This window comes from Mauremys reevesii, linkage group 12, assembly GCF_016161935.1.
Source record: "Mauremys reevesii isolate NIE-2019 linkage group 12, ASM1616193v1, whole genome shotgun sequence".
NCBI lineage: Eukaryota > Metazoa > Chordata > Testudines > Geoemydidae > Mauremys > Mauremys reevesii.
The window spans coordinates 41383943-41405471 of NC_052634.1; the positions used below are offsets into that span (position 1 = coordinate 41383943).

Here is a 21529-nt window from a genome sequence, read left to right on the forward strand (position 1 = left end):
CACACTACACACCCAGAGGGGCATGCTAGCTCCACCCCCAAAGAGAGAAACAATCACACCCCCAGCCACACTCACAATCACCCACCCACACACACCAGACTATTCAGAATCGTGCTCAGAGATGCAACCGCACACAGTTCACTCTCACTGCTCCCAACACAAGGACCTCCTGCCCCACACAGCCTGTGCCGAGGCCTGTGGAACTCACTGCCACTGGACAGCTGCCCATGAGAATGGACCTTTCCAGGAGACCAATAGACATGGCCGTGGTGACAGAGGGGTTTGGGCTCCCAGGGTCTGACCCGGGCTGAGACTGGTTCTGACCTAGTGGGGTCTATCCAGCAGGGGGCAGCGTGACCCACACACAGACCCACCAGAAGCGCCTTTCTTAGCGGGTCTCCCAGGCCATCCCCCACCCTGCCCCGGGTTGGGTAACAAAGGGGCAGCACAGGACTCTGGGCCATGTCGCAACCCGGCCCCAACCCCTCACTCCCACACGCTGACGAGTTGGGTAACTGCCGAGGGATTGCACAAGAGAGAGTCAGAGCCAGGGAGAGAACCCAGGAGTCCTGGCTCCCCCCACGACACACACTGTAACCACTGTACCCCACTCCCCTCCCAGGGCTGGAGATAGAACCCAGGAATTCTGACCACCAAACCTGCCCCCCGTCACACTCCCCTTTTAGATCCAAGGCCTGTAGTGTGCGAGTGGAGCTGGCTGCCAAGCACCTATTTTTCCTCTGTTGGTTCTGCAGCCCCGTAGCTCCCATGGAGTCGCTGACTTGGCTCCTTTCACACTCTAGAGAGAGGAGCAGAACCAGGGCTATGGTTGATCTATGGGGCACCAGGTGAGTGGCAGACGGTTCAGGTGCTGAGAGTTTGCCTGACCCCTCAGGGACACAGTGTGAGGTGGTGTCCCAGGGATCTCTATGAAAGGAACAGAACAGGATTTCCTTGGGGTGGGGAGAGAATTGAGAGTGTCTCAAGGGGTTGTACAAAGGTGTTGCCCCTGTGAGAGACTGGCTACAATACAGGCCTCGCCGTGAGCAGGATTTGAACCTGCGCAGGGGAATCCTATTGGATTTTAACTCCAACGTCTTAACCACTCGGCCATCACAGCTGTGAGCACACAACTTCCCCAGTGCCAGAGAAACTGGTAAAGAATCCCAATGCCCAGGCGTGACGTCATCTGAACTACAGAATTCCCACCGCAAACCTGGCTCCCAAAGCACAGGGGGGATTGGGGGTTTGTTCTCTTTGCTTAGCCATGTGCAGTCGCACAGAGAGCGCGTTTAAAAGTCTCCCCTCCCACAGAGCGGGAAGGGGAAATGATTCTCAACTTGAAGCCTGATGTAGGGTGACCAGACGTCCCGATTTTATCGGGAGTTTCCCGATATTTGCTTATTTGTCCCATGTCCCGACTGATGTTTGGTCGGGACACTGGACAAACAAACAATTTTGCCCTCTGCTCCGGCACACAGGCAGAGCCTGGAGGGACATTCACCCCCCTGACTCCGCCCCCTCCTTCCCCCATTGGATCCCTCCCCAAATCCCTGCCCTGGCCCTGGCCCCAGCCCCACCCCCTCACTGCCCATTGGATCCCTCCCCAAATCCCCGCCCTGGCCCTGCCTCTTCCCCAAGCAGGCGGCATCCTCCTCCCTCCCAGGTTTGCACACGGGCCATAGCCATGGCCGGGAGCGCAGCACGGAGGCTGCTCCAGCCCTGGAGCCTGCGAGGCAGCGCAGTGGGGCTGGGGCAGTGCGGAGCGGGCAGGGCCCAGGTGGGCGGGGGGTGGAGACACATGTGGGGCAGACACGCTCCTGCCGGGAGGGCCCGGGCCCGGCTGCCTGGTTCACCCCTTGCCCGGGAGCTGCAGGAGGGACCTGGAGCGTGGCTCGGCTGCAGAGCTTGGAGCCCAGGCTGGGCCCAGGAGCGAGGGGATGGGGGAGCTGGGGGTGTATCGGGGGTCAGAGCCGAGAATTGGGTGGAGACGGGGCTGTGCCACTGCCGCCTGGCGGTGGGGGGGGGGGAGCCGCCGGCTTTTTTTTTGTTGCTCCGCCCTCCGCGTCCTGATATTTCATCTTTGACATCTGGTCACCCTAGCCTGGTGTGAGTGAGGATGTCTGGACCAAGGGGCCAGGGACTGGCCTTTGCTAGAGAAACCACTGTCAAATTTTAACCAATTAGGACAAGTCAGCAAATAAGAACAACCTCAGGTGTCAGTAACTGCTGCAGGTAGCAAAGTCCTACAGGGAGCAGTTTCTGGCACTACACCTGCGCAGCTCTGCTCCCCGGCTCTTCTCGGGCTCCTGCTCTCTCCTTAGCTCTGCCCCACTCTGGCCCAGGCAGTTCCAGCTCCCACGGAGGATGGGACCCCCTGGCCTGGTGACTCCCTCATTACACTGCCTGGCCTGTCAGTGCGGCTAACTTGGAGCTTTGGCCTCTCCCCATTGCCCCTGGGGACTGTCAGTCTCAGGGGCCTGATTTCCCATTGGCCCTTCCCCCTTCTATTGGTGCTGGGAACTAGCCAACCACCCCCCCCCCCCGACACACACACACACACACTAAGTTTTAGTAAAGGGCCAAGAGCCCCTTACACAAGCCAGCCCCGTGAGGGTCACCGATGTGCAGAGAAGGCAGCCTGAGCTGGTCCCATGGTGTAATGGGCAGCACTCAGGACTCTGAATCCTGCAATCTGAGTTCAAATCTCAGTGGGACCTTGTGTTGGCTTGTGATAAAGCCCTGGAGCTCCCAGTGCTCAATTTCCCTGTGTCCAGCTGTGCAAGAGCCAGTCTCCCCCCTCCTGCTGGGTGACTTACACCTTGTAGAGCCCGGTCTTTGGCTGGGAAGGCCCCAAAGGGTTGGGGCTGTGGAACTTGCTACCTTGATGGTTGGGCTTCACCTGCTGCCCACAAGTTTGGCCCTTGTGCTTCCTGCCACACTTTTCCTCTGGCCCATATTGCGCTTGAAGAAAGGAGTTTCAGGGCTGGGATTGATAGTCAGGGCTTGGCAGGAGGGAGGAAGAGCCCCAGGCTGGATCCTGTCACATGGTCCCTCCTCTGGGCACTGTTCTCTATTTGGTTGTCATGTTTTTTGTTGCTATGGCAACTGAGTTAGTTTATTAGGGGATAGCCCAGCCTGTTTCGGCCGGTTGGGTGAGCTGTGTGTCTGTAAATAAAATGGTAGTTTTGTTAGCTGTCTGCTGTCTGGCCTCAAGTGATTTCTTCCTAAACCGGCTGCCCCCAAGGATATAACAGTAGACATCTTGGCTCAGGCTCAATACCGGGCTCTGGGAGCCCTCAAGGTAGGGAGGGAGTTTAGCCAGCAAACAAGGTAAAATGGCAGTGGAGTATTCCCCTGGTCTCAATGGCATTTCTCCATTGGTCTGTCTGCTTTGGGGCAGGGACAATAACACGTCCTGCTGCTTTCGTTATTTCAAAGGGCAGTTTAGGATTTTCATTCTCACACACGGTGCATGAAGCAGGACTCAACCCTCCATGTAAACTAAATGAGCTGCTCACAGATTCTGGCAGCCACAATGAGCATTTGGTGTGAGAGCCCAGACCTGCCCCTGTCCCAGAGAGAGGGGGGTCATCTGTGACAGGCTGGACCACTGACCTATCAGCTCTTAACTCCCAAACTTTCAGTAACTCTATCATCAGTGCCTGTGAGTGTAATTTAAACCATAAAAACAGATATACTGGGCTGGACCAAAGGCCCACCCAATGCTCTGTTTTGTTCTCTGACAGTAGCTAATACCAGGTACCCCAAGAGTTACTCAACAAGGCACCACTGGTAGTTGAACCTAGGATCTCCTATTTATAAGGCAGGTTCTTTAAGCCAGCTAAGCCATGGTGCCTGCTTATAACTGAGGCTTTGGCTACACTTGCATTTCAAAGCGCTGCCGCGGCAGCGCTTTGAAGCGCTAAGTGTAGTCAAAGCACCAGCGCTGGGAGAAAACTCTCCCAGCGCTGTCCGTACTCCACCTCCCTGTGGGGAATAACGGACAGCGCTGGGAGCGCGGCTCCCAGCGCTGGGGCTTTGACTACACTGGCGCTTTGTAGCGCCGCAATTTGCAGCGCTGCAGAGGGTGTGTTTTCACACCCTGCTGCAGCGCTGCAAATTTGTAAGTGTAGCCAAGCCCTAGGACACAGTGTCTGCCCACACCTGACTCCCTGCCAGCCCCACCGGGACCTGACACACTTTGCATGTGTTTGGATACTGCAAAGCAGAGGAGCAAGTGACGTTTTCCTTGCAAGCTGTGTGTGTGTGTGAATCTTTGGCCAGGTCTGCACTAATTCTTTCAGCAGAATTATATTGCTCAGGTGTGTGAAAAACAGACAATGCTCCCTCGTTCGGCAGCTTGTGGCTGGTGCACACACTGCAATGCCACGTCTGGCGACAAAACTGCCCTGTTTTGGTGACAAAATAAAAACACCTCGACGAGAGGCCTAGAGCTTTTTGCAGCAAACTTCAAGTGATAAATTGTCAGTGTAAATGCTGTTGGTCATTATATCACCATGACTGGTCTCCACCAGTATCCCACCATGCCTGCTGTGAACTCGCCTGCCCTGTATTTCTGCTACAGAGGCTGGGTCCCTCCCCTTTCAGTGTCCCCCTGCTCCAAGGGAAAGTTCTGACAGCTGAGCTGCTATCTGCACTGGGATTAGATTGATAGAACTGCATTGCCAGTCTAAGTAATGTAATTACACCAACCTAATTTTGTAGTGTAGACCTGTCCAAAGAATCACACACACACCTTGGGAGCAAAACGTCACCTGCTCCTCTGCTTTACAGAATCCAAACAAGAGCAACACTTGTCAGGGCTCAGTGGGGATTGGCAGAGAGTCAGGTGTGGGCAAACATGATGTTTTAAGTAACAGCAGGTACCATGGCTTAGCTGGTTAAAGCACCTGTTTCGTAAACAGAAGATCCTGGGTTCAACTCCCAGTGGTACCTTTGGGAGTGGCTTTTGGGGCACCTGGTATTGGCTACTGTCAGAAGACAAGTTTCAGAGCTAGATGAACTCCTACGCTGCCTCTTTCTCCAAGACACTGCTCTCTGCCCCCTCCCCACCCTTACGGTCATCACAAAGTGGCAAGGCAGAGCTCTCCCATTTTTAAAAGTCCTGGGGTGTTGTTCCCCCCTGTTCAGGCACCCCTGGGGCCCTGCACTTCACACAGCTCTCCCTGATTTCAGCTGTTAGTGAGGTTGCCTCACTGCTAGTGCAGACTGGGCAGTTTCTTGCATGAGAGACACTGTCCCAAAGCAGGACTAATGCTTAGAGCTGGTTATCAGCGATTTCAGCTCTGTTGGGTTGCAGCAAGACTCTCCATTGAGTCTTAACCAGCTCTGTTATTACACAGGGAAGAACAAAAGGGTCAAATGGTGCCTGGAACCCTTAAGAAGAATCCACCCCACCGAGTACAACACTTGTCGCTACCTGCTCCCAGCCCCACTGAGAATGTTTTGGGGTCACTCCTCGCCTGTATCAACCTAAGGGTCTTGGAGAATCATAGCTAACAGGTGCTCCAGTTGCACAATTGGTTAGCACACAGTACTTATAGGGCAGTGCTGAGAGGAACTATGCTGAGATTGTGAGTTCAAGCCTCACCTGGAGCACTGGTTTTCATTAGCCAAATTACATCACCCCCTTGTTTGGCCCTGTGGAATGTAGAATACCAGCCCTGAGGAGGGGAGGATTTAAAAATGCCCCTTCACTTATTACCTCCTCTCCAGAGCACAGGTGAGAATCTACCTTCCTTTCTCCCCCCCAGCCCCTGTGCCGGGATCCCTCAAGCAGAGCCTGGAGTCCTGCCCAGGGAGTCTGTACTATTGACAAACACTAAGGCCTGGTCTACACTAGGACTTTAATTCGAATTTATCAGCGTTAATTCGAACTAACCGCTCAACCGTCCACACCAGGAAGCCATTTAATTCGAACTAGAGGGCTCTTTAGTTCGAATTTGGTACTCCACCCGGCAGGTGGAGTAACGCTAAATTCGCACTTGCTAGCTCGAATTGGGCTTGGTGTGGATGCTAATCGAACTTAGCAGCTCGGGAGCTATCCACCGTTCACCACTCTGTTGACGCTCTGGACAGCATTCCGAGCTTGGATTCTCTGGCCAGCCACACAGGAAATGACCCGCGAAAATTTGAATTCATTTTCCTGTCTGGGCGGTTTGAATCTGACGTTCTGGTTGCACATCGGGGCGAGCTCCGCAGCACCTGCAACGATGCAGAGCTCTCCAGCAGAGGAGTCCGGGCAATCCCAGAATAGAAAGAGGTCCCCAGCATGGAGTGACCGGGAAGTCCAGGATCTGATCGCTGTGTGGGGCGAGGAGTCTGTGCTCTCGGAGCTGCGCTCCAACAAGCGGAGCGAAGACCTTCGAGAAGGTCTCTAAAGCCATGAAAGACAAAGGATACAGCCGGGATGCGATGCAGTGCCGCGTGAAAGTGAAGGACCTAAGACAAGGGTATCAAAAGTCAGAGCGGCAAGCGGACGCTCCGGGCCCAGCCCCAGACATGCCGCTTCTACGAGGCACTGCATGCCATTCTAGGTGGGTCTGCCACAGTGCCCCACCAGTGACGGTGGACTCCGAGGACGGAATAGTGTGCGGGACAGTTCCCCTCCCTGTTCGCCGATGGGAAGATGAGGAAGGGTCTTTAGAGGACGGCGCAGGCGACATCGAACCCACTCCCGCTTTCCCTGACAGCCAGGATCTCTTCATCACCCTCACAGAGATCCCTACCAACCGTCCCGCCCGTTAACCAGGACTCGGAATCAGGGAAGGATCAGGCGGTAAGTGCTACAAACAGGGAAACATGTATTTTTTTAAGAAACAGGGATTTATATAAAAATAGAAATACTATATAAACATTTTTAAATATGAAACTAAACAAACAGCAGGTCTACACAAACAGCAATGGAGCAATAGTCCTCTGGGGATATTTCAAAAAGCTCTCAGAGAGCATATGCAAAAGCCTCAGCAAGAGGTAACTTGGGAGAGGTGCTGTATTGGGTGCTCCGTTGAAGCACACTCTACAGCGCCATGCCATCCTCAGGTATATGGGGACCATCGCCTCTACGAGCATGGCAGCGTAGGGTCCTGGTCTGTGCAGGGCTTCTATTAACATCCGCTCTCTCTGTGTGCGCCTGACACGCCTCAGGGTGATGTCGTTGTGGAAGTGCTGCATCTAATTAGTGGAATTAGTGTACTGTTACTATTGTGCATGGTAGACTTTTACTTTGCATAAGAATGACCCTCGCTTAACAGAGTTTTACTTTGCATAAGAATGACCCTCGCTTAACAGAGTTTTACTTTGCATAAGAATGACCCTCGCTTAACAGCCACGTGTTGCAGGCCTCAGAGGAAAAGCATACAGGGTCTTTCGCGGTCACTGGCGGGAGATGCCGCATAACGCTCATCTTTTCTGCTTTGCACATTGCCTCCAGCAGGAGAGCACAGCTAAGCACTATCTGATAAGCAGTCTGTACTGTAAGGCTTACCAGGACTTTGTGCAAGAGGATGCAGCTGTCTCTCCTCGCTTGTGCGCTATCCAGTGCAATCGCGCGCCAATGAGGCGTATTCGAAATCTCGGACTAGTTCGAGATCTCCTGAGACTTAGTTCCCTGTTTGGTCTTCTTAACTGAAAATGACTAGACTGTGTTTACTGTTGGCAAACATGTATTTGTTCAAGGAAATCACCTACTTTTTCGCATCACACAGCTTGGCTCCTTCACGGACTGCCCGCCATCCCCTCGCAGAGGCTGGCTCAGATTAGGCGCCGAAAGAAAAAGACAAGGGACGACATGTTCCAGGAACTGATGGCCAGCTCCAGAGCGGAGGCGGCAGAGCAGAGACAGTCGAGGAGAGCCTGTGTCAGCAGCATCGCACACACCTGGAGCGGGAGGATAGGTGGCGGCAGGAAGACCAGCAGGCGACTCAAGCGCTGCTTGGTCTAATGAGGGAGCAAACGGACACGCTCCGGCGCCTTGTAGATGTTCTGCACGACCACAGGCAGGAGGAGAGAGCCCCCCTGCAGTGCATCTGCAACCGCCCTCCAACGCCAAGAAGTCCTGTCCCCCTCACCCAAAGTGACAAGAAGGAGGCGGTAGGGGCCGTGAGAACTGTCACTGCACCGCAGCAGGCGCTAATGTACAAGACACCTCTCGCGCTGTAAATTTGTAGAAGTTCTTCCCTTACAGGATCACCCAGTCCCAAATCCAAGTTTCAACCCCCCACTGTGTATAACATTATTAAAAGCGGTTTGCTGTTACTCTCTGTTTCCGACACGTTTCTCGTGTCAGAAGACTTTGTGGGGGGGGGGATTTTTAATTACAGTGTATAGCCCACATTAACAGGGTACAGACTTGGGGGCAGGGTCAACTGCAGGGCACACACAGACTGCAGTCACTAGGCACCAGGGACAGTCTGTGTGGTGTATGCTGCCCAGGTCTTTCCTTGATGTGTAGGGTCCTGGTGCCTGACATCCCCGAATGGAAAGCCAGGCTTCCCTTCACATGCATTTTGAACGTATTCACGATCCTCCCGGTGCCCGAGCCCCAAAGAGACCTCATCCAGGGCAGATACTCACCCTTCCCCACACCCTCACCCCTTCCAACGCCCAAACCCACAGCCGTCATGGTAACCCCTATCCAAAGACGGCACCTCGCCCTTCCTGCAAACCCACCCATCAGTGCACACCTTAACCAGCACAGAATGCTTCCATGTTTCAACGAAGAAACAGAAATGCAAAGTCAACGAAAGATTTATTATTAATTACTAAAACATGTCCTTAGTTTTAAAACGTCCTTGGGAAGTGGGGAAAACTTGGTTTATGATCAGGCTCTCTTAAAATCAAGTGGACAGTCACAGGTTACCCTGCTCTGCGAGGAAACTCGCTTTCAAAGCCTCCCTGATGCATATCGCTTCCCGCTGGGATATTCTCTCAGCACGGGTGTCTGGCTGATCATAAACAGCAGCCAGGCGATTTGCCTCAACCTCCCAAGCGGCCAAAAGGTCTCGCCCTTGCTCTCACAGAGATTGTGGAGCACACAGCAAGCAGCAATAACTACGGGGATATTCTTTTCGCTGATGTCCGAGCGAGTCAGTAAGGTCCGCCATCTCCTTGAGGCGTCCGAAAGCACACTCCACCACCATTCTGCACTTGCTCAGCCGGTAGTTGAAGAGTTCCTTTTCAGTGTCCAAGGCGCCTGTATAGGGCTTCATGAGCCAGGGCATTAGCGGGTAGGCCGGGTCCCCGAGGATCACTGTAGGCATCTGCACATCCCCAACCGTTATTTTGTGGTCCGGGAAGAAAGTGCCTGCCTGGAGGCGTCTAAACAGACCAGAGTTCCTGAACACACGCGTCATGAACCTTGCCCGCCCACCCGACGTTGATGTTGGTAAAACGTCCCCTATGGTCCACCACAGCTTGCAGCACCATTGAAAAGTAGCCCTTTCGGTTAATGTACTCGCTGGCCTGGTGGGCTGGTGCCAGGATAGGGATGTGAGTCCCATCTATAGCCCCACCGCAGTTTGGGAATCCCATCGCGCGAAGCCATCTATGATGACCTGGACATTTCCGACAGTCACTACCTTTGAGAGCAGTTGCTCAACGATTGCGTGGGCTACTTGAATGACAGCAATCCCCACGGTAGATTTGCCCACGCCAAAGTGGTTCGCTACTGACCGGTAGCTGTCTGGCGTGGCAAGTTTCCAGAGGGCTATGGCCACTCGCTTCTGCACAGTCAGGGCTGCTCGCATCCTTGTGTCCTGGCGCTTCAGGGCAGGGGACAGCAAGTCACACAGTTCAAGGAAAGTGTCCTTACGCATCCTGAAGTTTCGCAGCCACTCTGTGTCATCCCAGACCTGCAGCACTATGCGGTCCCACCAGTCTGTGCTTGTTTCCCGGGCCCAGAATCGCCGTTCCACACCATGAACTTGACCCATTGCCACCATGATCTCCACTGCCCGGCGTACCCTGCTTTCTGAGAGGTCTGCGCCACTCTCCTCACCGTGCTGCGGAGCCTCCTCGCCCGGTTTCTCAGCATCTGACTGTGGAAGAGGTGGGCGATAACGTGCGAGGAGTTGACAACGGCCATAAGTGCAGCGATGATCGCAGCGGGCTCCATGCTCGCAGTGCTGTGGCGTCCGCGCTGTAACCGACCCGAGAAGAGCGCGAACAGATTTCCGCCGGCGCTTTCAAGGAAGAGAGGAGGCGGGATTGACGGTTCAATGACGACACATTTTTCCCCAGCATGCATTGGAAATCCTACAATTCTAATGGGCAGCGGGAGTGCGGGAACTGTGGGATAGCTTCCCACAGTGCACCGCTTCCAAAGTCGAAGCTGGCCCCGTGAATGTGGACTCAGAAGTTCGAATTTGTGTATTTAGTATGGATACACAAATTCGACTTATTAAGGTCGAATCCACAAATTCGACTTAAGTAGATTCGAAATAGTCCTGTAGTGTAGACAAGCCCTTAGTGACAGGGACAAAACACTCAAATCCCGCCTGGTGCGGGGAGCCAGGTTTGCTCTTCAAATTCTGTCGTTGGTACATTTCCAGGCCTGGGAATGTCCCACAACAGCATTTAATGGGAAGCTGCCTGCAGAACAGTGACACTGCACAGAGCTCCTGTGGAGGAGGGGTGGGAATTAGTAACATTTTGAGGATGGTTTGGGAAATGAGCCTTTGCTGACAAGGTTTGTCTCTGTTCATATTTCACCTTCAGGTGTTATGTTGAGGGATCTTTAGTATATTTTTGGGAGGTTAATAACTATCTCCTCAACTTTATTTACTCAACTTGAAAATTGGTGTCACTTGATTTTTGCATCTCCCTGTGAAACTACAACTGACACGTGTGGCTTTCTACAGGGGGTCATGATGTTAAAGTTGGGAATTCAGGCTCTGTACTTCTGGGCGGGGGGGTTGCTTTTTTACAGCTGCCTCACGGCCAGGCACTCTGGGCTGTTAGCTGCACCCACTGTCCTTGCCAGGGGCCCCTGCTGACCCCTGGGCGGCTGCACTGCCGTGCTGGGGTGACTCTGCAGGTGGAGAAGCTGCTGTGGAGCAATGTAGAGCAGGTGCAGGAAGGAGACGAGGTCACTATTCACATTCTGAACTGCACAATTTTCCAAATTTGGGAAAAGATTAATAGATTCATAGACTTAAGGTCAGAAGGGACCATTATGATCATCTAGTCTGACCTCCTGCACAATGCAGGCCACAGAATCTCACCCACCCACTCCTGTAACAAACCCCTAACCTATGTCTGAGTTATTGAAATCCTCAAATCGTGGCTTAAAGACCTCAAGGTGCAGGGAATCCTCCAGCAAGTGACCCGAGCCCCATGCTGCAGAGGAAGGCGAATGTCCGAGAACAAGTCTAAGGGGAAGGTGAACGCAGAGCAATGACACTGGAGATGCCCTGACCTCCAGTGGGGGCAGCGTGGAAATTAATAATGGGAAGATGATTTGCGAAATTAGTTGTCACTGACAAGCTTTGTCTCTGTTCCTATTTCACGCTGTGGTGTTAGAGGAATCAGTACAGATTTTTACTATATTGATTAAACACTTAATTTTATTTAATCAAGCCAAAAACTTAATGTCACTTATTTTTTCTCTGTCCTAGCAAGAATGAATTGAATTTTGTGACTTTCTGGAAAGTGCAGCGAGATTAAATGTGGGGAATTCAGTCTCTGTGTTTGTGAGCTGATCTTTTCCTCTCACAGGTCAGTGCCTGCATTGAAATACCAAGAGGGATCTAAGGGCTGGTGTACGCTGGGCACTGAACTGGCAGAGCGACGTCTCTCAGGGTGTGACCACCCCCCCCCCCCAAACCCATAGAGTTAAGGTGACCTAAGCCCTGGTTAGATAGTGCTAAAGAAAAGGAAGAATGGTTTTGTCCATGTAGCTATTACAGGGATGGGAAAACCCCTCCAATCACTGTCTACTCCAAAGTGCTATAGCAGTGCCACAGCAGCATTTTAAGTGTAGACAGAGTGAAACTAGATCTGGCTCCAGTTTGCACTGTGGATGCTCACGTACTAAGACTATAATAACAACAGCAACATAGAGCTTGCGTAGTTGGCAGGATTTGAACCTGCGCAGGGAGACCCCCAATGGATTTCTAGTCCATCGCCTTAACCACTCGGCCACAACTACTTAAGCTACAGTTGTTTCACTACACAATGATTCTGTTCTCACAGAATTGTCACTTCAAATTGTTTGCTCAGACCAGCTTCCCCAGCACACTCATGGCTGCGTTAGTGTAAGAGTGTCCTTGGCTGAACAGCGAGAATTCCTGCCCATTTCCCTTCCGGTTGGAGCAGGATGAGAGTGTGTTTGTGTGAATGACATTGCTGTAGATTGTTGTTCATTCCCCACTCTGACAATTCAGACAGTCCCTTTCCTAGTCAAATCTCAGCACATCCTTCCAATAGCAGGGGGCAGGATTTCTCTGGGGCACTTAGGGCTGCTGCATGAACTCAGCCTTGCATTCCACCCTTGATGTTTCATGGTCTACGAACAGCAGCAGAAAGAAAGAGCGGAGCCAATATCTCCCTGGCAGGGATGCAGGTGCCACGTCCCTTCTGTCTGACTGTCGCCATTGCAGGAGAGAAGGGGTCACTGGAATCGTATGCCCTGGCTCAGACCAGAGACACAGGGAGGTTTTGCTGTTTATGGATCTGTGCAAAGGAAATTTTGTCTCTGTGTGAAATTGAGGTCAGAAATGAAACGTCCACATGCTGGCCCAGTGCTCTAGGGAATGTGGGTGAAGGACTCGGGCTGAGAAATGATTTAACAGGGGTTTGTTTCAATTTATTGCCCTGATTAAAATCTATGGCTAAAAGGCAGCCACTGTTGTTAGTACTTGTACCTGTGTAGGGACACCCCAGTGGGTGTCAAGTCCATTGTCTTCACCAGGGGCAGTCGATTATTTTAGCAAAGTACAAATTTCTTGGTCAAGGCCTAGGCTCCGGAGAAAACAATACACGGCTGATAAGAAGAAGTATGTCAAAAGATTTTGCAGCCACCATGGGCATAACTATGATGTGTCGTGTTTCACTCTTTATACCTGGTGCCACCTCCTTTCCCTTTGGCCTTGTAGTTGACTAAGGGCAAAGCTGAACATCTCCTCAGATACCAGGGAGTGTTTATGTCCATTCCTGCGAGCTACACAGGGGTTTGATGTTGCTGCTTTCAGTCCTCTGGCTCTGCCGGGATAAGGAACAATACAGGCTGTCACTGAACTGAAGGAGGAAGATCAGATTTTGACAGGGAGAGGGACGCCTCCTCTTAAAGGTGTTTGTCTGGCTGGCAGTCCTGGTTCCCAGGTCTTGCTCGTGGGGCTCCAGCAGTTTTGGGACCAGGTCACTCCCTTGGCCCCACCTGCCGCTCCCAAGCGCTCCCCCCCAGGGGCCATATCAGTGCAGCGGAGCTGAGCAGCGTCTGCCTGCTCGCTCCAGTGGCTGCCGGCCCCTCTCCATGGCAGGGCGGGGTGGGTCTGTGCCTCCACGCACTGCCTCTGCCTGATCACCCCTGTGGCCAATGGGACGCTGTGGGGGTGATGCCTGGGGGCAGCAGCACACGGAGGCCCCCCAGCCTGCCCCACCTTGGAGCCTCCGGTAAGTGCTGCATCCCTGACCCCCTTCCTGAGCCTGCACCCCCACCTCCTCCTCATATACTCACTCCCACCCCCAAACTCCCTCACAGAGCCTGCACCCCCTCCCTCCCCACCCCCAGCCCCCAAACTCCCACCCAGACACTGCACCCCAGCTGAATGCCAATACCCACCCCCAGCCCAGGGCCTGCACCCTAGACCTCCTCCCCCAACCCAAACTCCCTCCCAGAGCCTTAGGCAGGTGAGGGGCGGAGTTTTGGGGAGCGGGTTCTGGGCGGTATGAGTGACATTATTGGCCCACTGGGAGGACTGCAGGACTGGCACTGGCCCTAAGGTAAATTGTGGTTGAGACTCTGCTTTAAGGGATTGGAGCAATGCTGGAGAGACTGACGGGCAGGGAGCTGGGGAGCTGTGTGTGCTCCAAGGAGAGTTGTTGTTGTGCTCTGGTGACACAGAGCGGGGGTGGGGAGTTTGTAAGCTGTGGTGTTTGTACAGAGATAAAGTTTACTAACCCCCAGGTTAAAAACTGTTCCTGCTCTGGGCTATACAGGACACTCTCTGTTGTGAGGGTGGGTCAGTGAGTGAATGTTTCCCTGCAGGGTAATAGGTTCCTACTTCCAAGCCAAATGATTCCCTTTAAAAACTTTTTCGAATGAAAATCAATTTCCAGACCCATCTCCAGTATGTTCAGGAGTTCGCTGAATGGGGGCAGGGGGCTTGAAATGAATTTAAACACTCAGCATTTTCCTGTGCAAATGAATAAAGACCTAGCAGAGCTGTCCAGCAGCTGAAATCAGTTCCAGTCCTCGTCGTCTCTAAGAGGGACACTCGGTAGCTGAGGCATGTGGGACACCTCTGTGGTGAGGACAGGTGAAAAAATGCTGGATTCAGTGAAAGCTGAGCCCATAGGAGGGGAAGGTGAACGGCAGCACCACACAGGGTCATAACACTCAGAGACGGGGCTTCACTGTCACTGCCCCTGTGTTTTCCATCATTTCTATCCTAAGGAACACACCCTCCCCCTCCCCCCTTTCCATCCCACCCCACCCCACCCCACATTGTCACACACAACCTTCTCCCCTTGAGCCCCATCCCACCCCTACCCCTCCCCCCCACACGCCATGGGACACAGCCTCTCGGTGACTCACCCAGATGGGGGCTTGTCTCTGCATCTCCCCAGCAGGGAGCAGAGAGCCGAAAGGGCCACAGGAGACCAATGGAGCTAGGCAGGGATAGAAAAGACTTCCCTTCTCTTCTCTTCCCTTCCCTTCCCAAGAGTCCCGTTAATCTCACCCATGGGACGTTCCAGCACCGGGTGGGCTCAAAGCACCAACCTTCCCTGAGCAACAGAAGGGGAACCAGCTCTATCACATGGAAGGAGGCTCCCAACCTCTGCTGCTGCCATCCTGCAGCCTTTAATATGGATTTGTTTTAGCTAATGCAACCACCCCACTCCGCTAATCCACCCATGAATTAAGGAGAAAAGACCCACAGTCAGGAAGCAAAGGTGCAATGGGTTAGTGCACAGGCTGTTTAGTAGCAGTGTTGAGTGGAGTCATGCTGAAGTTGTGAGTTCAAACCTCACCTACAGCACTAGCTTCCTTTAAGCAAATGGCTTCTGCCAATCATTTTGCCCTGCAGAAAATACAATTGCAGCTCAGAAGACACCGAGGTCCCCTTGCTTTACAGAGAGCAGGGCAGATTCCACAGATCTACCAGGCTCTGCTCTCCACCAGCCGCCTGTGTCAGGAGGGTCGAGCAGAGCCCAGAGCACTGCCCCGACTCCCCTCAGTCTTTGCTCCCCAAACCACCTGTGTGCTCACCCTCTTCGCTGTGAGACTCAAACCCTGCCTGGCTTTCTGTATGTTGGGTTTTTGTTGTCTGTCATGTTGATGTGCATGTGGGTCCAGTGTGATTTATGTGGATGCCTGGCAAAGTTTTGTGTATGTGTGTGTGTGTGTGTGTGTGTGTGTGACTTTTGCATGCAGATTGTTTTTTGCTAAGTATTCTTTTGGTATGTGGTTTTTGTGCTTTCTTGTTGTGGGCTTTTGCTGTATTTTTTGGTGTGGATTTGTTCTTTCTATGTTTTGTGTGGCTTTTCCTTATGTGTCTATGGCTCTGTGGGTTTGGTTTTTGTTTATGTCTGTGTGGGCCTGTGCAGTCTGTGATGTTCTCTTTCTCTCTATTTGTATCTTCATGTGTAAATTCACTGGAACTTTTCAAACTCTTCACAGCTTTGCCAATTTTCACCAGGAATTTTACTCATTAACAAATTCTCACTTGTTCCCTACCAGTTGGTGACCATCGCCCCAGGGGCCTGTCAGTCTCAGGGTCCTGATTTCCCATTGACCCTTCCCCCTTCTATTGGGACTGGGAACTAGCCAACCAAAAAAACCCCACTCAGTTTTAGTAAAGGGTCAACAGTCCCTTACACAAGCTGGCCCTGTGAGGGAGGGTTAGCTCAGTGGTTTGAGTATTGGCTTGTTAAATCCAGATTTGTGAGCTCAGTCCTTGAGAGGGCCATTTAGGGATCTGGGATAAAAATCTGTCTGAGGATTGGCCCTGCTTTGAGCAGGGGGTTGGACTAGATGACCTGCTGAGGTCCCTTCTAACCCTGGTATTCTATGATAGGGTCACCAATGTTCAGAGAAACTAGCACAAGCTGGTCCCATGGTGTAAGGGTTGGCATGCTGAAATCTGAGCTCAAATCTCAGTGGGACCTTAAGTGCTTTCCTGTCTCCAGCTGTATAAGAATGAGTTGTTTACTTTGTGCTGAGTGACTCATACCCACTGGAGCCAGGTCTCTGGTTGGAATGGGGTCTAGAAGTGGCTGTGGTTTGACTGGGTGTTTGGGATTTCTGATGCCCACAAGTTTGGCCCTTGTGCTTTCTACCACACTTTTCCTCTTGCCCACATGGCACTTGAAGAAAGGAGTGTCAGGGCCAGGTTTCATAGTCAGGGAAAGGCAGGAGGGAGGCAGAGTCCCAGGCTGGAGCCCAGCACCTCTCCTCCTCTGGGCACCTAGAGCAGAGGTGGCTGGTGCTGACGGCTCCAAGGGAAGGTTTAAAAGCCACAGAGCAACCGAGGGCAGGGCAAGAGGAAGGGAGGACCATGCCTATGCGTGGCCAGCAGACAGCCACAGAGACACCCAGACAGGCTGCTCCCTGGCATGCCGAACCCCCACTGAAAACCACCCACAGCCAGCTGCTGATGCTTTGTGGCCAACATCAGAAGATGGTAAGAAAGCAGGGCCAGCCATCCTGGTGGGGCCTCTTACCGTTCCCACTCAAGGTGCTCACTTTGGCAGTGGGGCAGGAGATTTTACCCCAAGAGGCTTTTCCCCAGCTGGTGAGAAGCAGAGAAACACCCAGGCTCCCAAGGCGCTATGTAGCAACCCCCCTCCAGCACAGGGACAGGCGCACACTTGGAAGAGGGAAACTGCTGCACACTCTAGCCCGGGCAGCCGCCCAGTTTCTTTGGCAAGTCAGGAATGGCACAGGTGAGACTGGAAGCACCTGGGGCTCATGCCCCAGCCTTTGTGACACCCAACCCCCAACTCCTTCCCAGGGCTCTAGCTGAAGCCAGAGCATTGGCCTGAGCGGCCAAGAAGAGGTTCCCTGAAGGGAGCAGGACATTCAGCACAAAGGTAAAATTGCACAACCACTAAGGGACTTGAACCCTCAATCGCCTGATCCAAAACCAGACGCCTTATCCATTAGGCCACATGAACAAAACCTTTCCAAGCACTTATTTGGAAAAGGCAGACACTGTGTTTCTCAGGTCCTCTACTGAGGGGGGCCGAGACTCTCTGGGCACAAGAAGTCGAGTTCCCAGCGAGATGTGAGACAATTCTCTGGAGCCAGGTGCAGGACTTTGGCAGGGAGGCTCAGGCATGAGGGATTGGGGTGCAGCGGACAGACCAGCTATCTAGGTGCTTAGATTTGGTCTCACTGAGGAGGAGGAGGAATCCTGCTGACAGGCAGTGGCTGTGGAGAAAAAGTGGGATGTCCAGGCTGCTCAGGTCTCCTTCTTCCAGCTCCTCATCTGGCTGAGCTGCTCCACCGGCCTGGACAAGTCCTCTGCATGCTCAGCAAATAGCCCAAGAGCCATTGCTGCCCAAACCTGTGCTGGGGGGTGAGCTTCTGTCTTCCCTGTCCCATCTGCGCTAGAGCAGACCACTAGATTGAGAGAGACAGTCAACAACTATTAAGGCTCAGATTATATAAAGGGGTCACAGAATCTGTGACTTTCAGAGATCTCAGTGACATTTTCCACCTCAGCCCTGGAGCAGCAAGACTGGAGCTGTTGGCCGGTGGGGGCCTCACAGCTATCAGCCACCAGCGTCGGAAGGGGCTCCCACAGGCCCATGCCACCACGGATGGACCCCACAGCTCCCAGCTACTGTGGGTGGATCCCAGAGCTCCCAGCCACGGGGGGTTGTGCCAATCGGGTGTCCGCACTAAGTTTGGCATCAATATGGTGATCCCGGGGAAGCTTGGGGTCCCCAGGTTGCCTAAGGAGGGGTGAACCGGCCCAGGTCGGAAAAGGAGCAGGTCAAAACTCCCGTGCCGATCAGTAGTGGGATCGCGCCTGTGAATAGCCCCTGCAGCATAGCCTGGGCAAGACAGTGAGACACGGTCTCTTTTTATACAGACACCCCCGCAGAGCCTGGGTGGGGGGATGGGAGCACCCATTGTGGGTATCCTGAACTGGTGGGAGGGAGGCACCATGTACCAGGGATCCCGAAACGCGGAACAGGGACACCCACACACCGGGATCTTGCAGCAAGAGCTGCAGTCTTGATTTACAAACTGCAAGTGATGGGGAATTTACCACCTCCCTTGCGGAGCTTGTTCCCATAGATAATTAGCCTCACGGTTAAAAAACAGTCATTTCCAGGTGGGATTTTCTGACATCGACTACAGGCCAAGGGGGTCTTGTTCAGTGTTTGTCTGGTGAATTAAAGAACCCCTTAAATCACATATTCCCCCCTCTGGGAATTTGTAAAACGTATTTAAACCAGTGATTAAATCGCCTTTTAACCTCCAGTCAATGAAATCAGTTGAGCTTCTTCAGTCTCTCGCTGGAGACATTTCCCTTGTTTTTAAAGGCAAAAATCCTGATCTTTCCAATGGGAGCTGCTGCTTCAATGTTTAGTTTGGGGAGGGATTTGGCTGCGCTCAGAGATCTGCCCGCGGGTTACAATCTGCGATCCGAAGGGCCGAACGCAAACAGCGTTTAGACGGGACCGTTAGTGCCGCCCCCGTGTGGCCAAAGATCAGAACTGACCAGCAGAGTTTACAGCTGGAGCCTGGGACGCTCCTGAACAAACTGGGCCCGAAGCCTCTCGCGTGTGACCCTCGCTGTGCAGCAGGAGGCGGAGGGAAGTTGATTGTCAGGGCTCAGGGCAGCTCCCTGCCATGCTGAGCTGGTGTCTGCGCTAACCTCGGCATCAATCAGGTGATTCTGGGAAGTTCGGGGTCCCCGGGCTCCCACAGGAGGGTGAAGCAGGTCACCCCTGGAGCATGTTAAAGCTGCAGGTTGACAGTGGGGTTGCTGCCCCTGTGAACAGCTGCTGTAGCACCGCCTGGGCAGGACAGGGAGAGCCGGTTATACCCCCCCAGCCTGTATCAGGGGATGGGAGCGCTCACACCCTGGGGACCCACCCACCAGAGATCTACGGGGGGGAGAGTGGCACCCACAAACCCAGGATCTTGTAGGGGGGGACAAGGGCATCCACACTCCGGGATCCTTTGCAGAGGGACGGACACCCACACATCCAGGATTCTGTATGGGGGGCAGAGGTACCCGGACACCTGGGCGGGGGAAGGGGGCACCGAAACATCCGGGATCTTACCTGGCAGGACAGCGGCGCCTGCAGCTCGACATGAGACGGGGGCGGGGGAAGCAGGAGCATTTCCCAGTTCCAGGCTGTCCCCCACTGGCCAAGGCACAGAGCTCACAAGCAGAGTTTAAAGCTCCAGCTGCCAAGCTGCAAAAGAAGCCGGGCCCCATGGCTGGTGCCTGTGATCCCAGCGCCTGGGGAGGCTGAGGCCAGCGGATCGCTTGAGCTCAGGAGTTCTGGGCTGCAGGGGGCTGTGCCGATCAGGTGTCCGCACTAAGTTCAGCATCAATATGGTGATCCTGGGAAAGCTTGGGGCTCCAGGTTGCCTAAAGAGGGGTGAACCGGCCCAGGTCAGAAATGGAGCAGGTCAAAACTCCTGTGCTGATCAGTAGTGGGATTGCACCTGTGAATAGCCCCTGCTGCATAGCCTGGGCAAGACAGTGAGACACGGTCTCTTTTTATACAGACACCCCCCCCCCCCCCGCAGAGCCTGGAGGGGGGGGATGGGAGCACCCACATGCTGGGGATTCTGACTTCGGGGGAGGGACGCCCCCCTGCAACACAGATCTTGAAAAGAGGAACAGCGACACCCACACACCACAGAGCCTGGATGGGGGCAGGGGAACCACACACGGGAGCTAGTTCATGGGGTGGGGGACACACCCATATGCTCCATTGCACCATTCTTAATGAGAAGAACAGGGGCATCCGCACAACACGGATCCTTAACGAGCTGGGGGACACCCACACTCCACTATTAACCAGGAGGGACAGGGCACCAGACACCCCCAGTAGCGTGGAGAACCCCCACATCCACCGGATCCCTCATGGGGGGTAAGACAGAGGGGATTATAATGGGGCCCAGCGCACCCACGCACCAGGGATTGTTAAGGGTTGAAGGGACAGGGACACCCACACACACTGAGATCACGTCCTTGGAGGAACGCAAACCCTCCACAGAAGGACCTGGTCTGTTCCATGATGGCAGCCCAGCCTGGGTGAGTCAAAGTCTCTTTTATACAGGCACGTCCCAGGCGCCTGACTAGGGAGAGAGACACCCACCAGAGATCCTTAATGGTCTAGGGTGCACCCACACACCAGGGATTCTTATGGGTGGGAGGAATGGAGACAGCCAGACACACTGAGATCACTTCCTCCCAGGAGCCTGGGCCAGACAGGGAGACACAGTCCCCCTTTACATATCTGCCAGAAAACCTGCCTCCCACTCCCTCCACACAATGTTCTTATCTGGAGGGGAAGCCAGGGAAACCACATGGAGGATTCTTATCTGGGGAACTGGGGGGACCCACTTACCACCAGAGATTCTTAAGGGCAGGAGGAACAGGGACTCCCACCTCTGTAGCATGGGGGTGGGTCGCCTGCTGGGATCATCTGGGCATATTTCACCTCGTCAGCTCCCTGCCATTGCCTTGGGGGCCCCTTGTTCGCTGCCTCTGGTACCCAGTTTAGCCTCCTTCCTGAGGGCTGAGACGCTTTGATCTGTCTAAGGTCTGTGGGATCAATACGTGTCATGGTGTAATTCTGTGTTATTCGGGGGTCAGACTAGCTGAGCTAATGGCCCCTTCTGCCCTTAAACGCCATGAAAACATTTCCCTGGTTTCTCCTTGCGCCTGACAGACACCACGGTGAGGGGCCCAAGAGAAGCTCCTGGACACAGCGCTCTGGCTCTTACTTTACTTGGGGACATCAGCGCTTTCCTAGCAAAGCTGCTGCTAAAGCGCTAGATTTGGGGAACGGTTCGGCTCCGATTCAGAGATCTGCCTGCGGGGTGTGAACCTGCCACGAGGAGCGGGAAACGCAACCAGCAATGGGAGGCGTTGGCTGAGCTCCAGGCTGCCCCCATGTGGCCAAAGCTTAGAACTGAGCAGGGGAGTTTAAAGCTGGCGTGGGGAGGGACCTGAACACGCGGGGCACGAAGGCTCCTGCGTGTGACGCTTGTTGGGTGGGCAGGCAAGGGCAGCACCTCCCCACAGTAGCACAGACCCCACCTACTCCTCCTGCTTTCTCCTGACACCAGCATCACCCTTCCCAG

General features: G+C 53.7%; 4 non-coding genes and 1 pseudogene across 4 annotated transcripts; 3 read left to right on the forward strand and 2 right to left on the reverse strand.

The window, feature by feature from the left end:
* Window positions 1–21529, forward strand: part of LOC120375815 — a 451158-nt pseudogene that overhangs the window by 144586 nt on the left and 285043 nt on the right.
* On the reverse strand, window positions 1039–1120 carry TRNAL-UAA. Its single transcript has one exon. It is a non-coding gene; the product is annotated as a tRNA-Leu (tRNA).
* TRNAQ-CUG lies at window positions 2649–2720 on the forward strand. The gene has a single exon. It is a non-coding gene; the product is annotated as a tRNA-Gln (tRNA).
* Window positions 4886–4959, forward strand: TRNAT-CGU. The gene has a single exon. It is a non-coding gene; the product is annotated as a tRNA-Thr (tRNA).
* Window positions 12090–12172, reverse strand: TRNAS-AGA. Its single transcript has one exon. It is a non-coding gene; the product is annotated as a tRNA-Ser (tRNA).